The following is a 2,516-nucleotide window of genomic DNA, read 5'->3' as shown; positions in this document are numbered from 1 at the left end:
TCATTAATGTTTATAAATATATAAAGGGTGAGTGCCATGAGGATGGAGCCAGGCTCTTCTCGGTGGCCAACAATGATAGGACAAGGGGCAAACAATGATAGGACAAAGGGTAATGGGATCAAGCTGGAACACAAGAGGTTCCGCTTAAATTTGAGAAAAAACTTCTTCTCAGTAAGGGTGACAGAGCACTGGAACAGGCTGCCCAGGGAGGTTGTCTCCTTCTCTGGAGACATTCAAAACCTGCCTGGACATGTTCCTGTGCGACCTCACCTAGGCGTTCCTGCTCCAGCAGGGGGATTGGACTAGATGATCTTTTGAGGTCCCTTCCAATCCCAAACATACTGTGATACTGTGATACTGTGATACTGTGACTCAGGCTAAGGAGATCTGCAACTTTTTTTTTGCACTGTCAGCAGATTGTGGAAGTACAATATAAGAACCACGCTTATGGAGAGATCTTCGTATTTTAGGCTTAGTCTAAGTGTCTCAAGTAGCTGGGATTTTTGCTTGGGTCTAATCCATTAGGTCTTATGGCTTTCCTCCTCGTCTGAAGATGAGAGTGCTAGAAACTATAATGAAAGAAAATGTCTAGCAGCCTAGCCTTGCCTTGCCTGTCCTTGCCTGTCCTTGCCTTGCCTTATTTCCTTCTGATCCTGTTCTCTGTCCCATCCTCTCTCACTAACCCCTCATCTGGCTTCATGTCTCTTCTTTCATTTTCTCTCACTCTCCTCCTTCCGGCCTCGTTTCTTCAATTCCTCCATCTTACTTCTGCAGCCCAACACTACTTTTTCTTCGTCCTTCCATTTCTCCTGCTCCCTTCGCTTTCTCCCTCTGTCCCATATCTTTCTTCCTAACCTGTCTGTTGGAGACTTTGGGCCACTTTGGCCCCAAGTCTGGGCATGGTTTGTCCAGTTTTCAGAGGCCTGGCTGTTGACAGCAGGGACAGCAGGCAGTGACAGGCCCGGGGCTGACAGGGTCCCCCTCCCCTAGGGGGCGCTCAGCTGCCCCACGAAGCTGACATTGAACCTTTGTCACAATGCCCGCTACCGTGGCGAGGATGCGGTGACTCTGAAGGTGACAGGGACACTGTAGGACTTGGTGTCAGCTCAGCAATTTCTCAGTTCCCCAAAGAAGCAGAATTCTGCAAATTGATGCCTTTGCTCCTGAATTTCTCCCATCAGGTGGGTGTTTTGGTGTAATACACTTTAAACCAGAGCAGAAATGGTGAAATATTCCCATGATTTGCATGATCCCTGCACCAAACCACCGCTCGTCTGGCTGCATGTGTCTTAGTTCCTGTCGTGTCCTGGCCCTTTCAACAGGTTGTCTTGCAGCGGAGAACCTCCAGCAGCCTCAGCATGGTCTTCCTCCCTTCATCCCTGCCCTGTGATTCCACCAGCTGCTCCAGTGCTTCCTCGGGGAAGTGTTGGGGCTGCCCCCGGGCCAGGTCTGGCGGTGGGCACGGGAGGCTGCTCCCTTTTATAGTGCTCCGGGGCATTGTGACCTCAGCGTTGCCGGGTGCTGGCATTGTGACGTGGGGGTGACAGAGCCCCCATGTGCAGCTCCGCCCACCCCCACTCTGTCCAGCACCCTTTGGAGGAAGCCCTTGAGCTGCTGGCCCCAAATCACTCACTGTACCTACAAGACAGGGGAGTAATCAACCTAACCATGGCCCTTTTTTGCAAAAATAGAGTCTGGATTTGTTGTCAGTCCAGCCTTATTTCCTCTCCTCTCCTCTCCTCTCCTCTCCTCTCCTCTCCTCTCCTCTCCTCTCCTCTCCTCTCCTCTCCTCTCCTCTCCTCTCCTCTCCTCTCCTCTCCTCTCCTCTCCTCTCCTCTCCTCTCCTCTCCTCTCCTCTCCTCTCCTCTCCTCTCCTCTCCTCTCCTCTCCTCTCCTCTCCTCTCCTCTCCTCTCCTCTCTCTCCTCCTCTCCTCTCCTCCCTTCCACTCCCTTCTCCTCTTTTTCCCTTTTACTCTCTCCCCATAGTGAGTCAAAATAAACAAAAAGAATATTTGCCTGAAAGGACAGGGGAATATCAGCTCCAAAAGCACTTTCAGGGACACATAACACAATGGATACAACTGTTTCATTTTTTAATTTATTTTATTTCATTTTATTTAGTCTTATTTGTTTTTTAGTTTGTTTTGTTTTGTTGCCCTCTCCTCTCTTCTCCTCTCTTCTCCTTCTTCTGTGGCCTTTCCTTTCCTTTCCTTTCCTTTCCTTTCCTTTCCTTTCCTTTCCTTTCCTTTCCGCTCCTTTCCTTTCCTTTCCTTTCCTTTCCTTTCCTTTCCTTTCCTTTCCTTTCCTTTCCTTTCCTTTCCTTTCCTTTCCTTTCCTTTCCTTTCCTTTCCGCTCCTTTCCTTTCCGCTCCTTTCCTTTCCGCTCCTTTCCTTTCCTTTCCGCTCCTTTCCTTTCCTTTCCTTTCCGCTCCTTTTCTTTCCGCTCCTTTCCTTTCCACTTCTTACCTTTCCCCTCCTTTCCTTGCTTTAGGTTGCTTGGGTTTTTTTGTGGCGTGT

This window comes from Columba livia, unplaced genomic scaffold (assembly GCF_036013475.1).
Source record: "Columba livia isolate bColLiv1 breed racing homer unplaced genomic scaffold, bColLiv1.pat.W.v2 Scaffold_122, whole genome shotgun sequence".
Lineage (NCBI taxonomy): Eukaryota > Metazoa > Chordata > Aves > Columbiformes > Columbidae > Columba > Columba livia.
Note: the sequence above shows the minus strand (reverse complement) of the source record.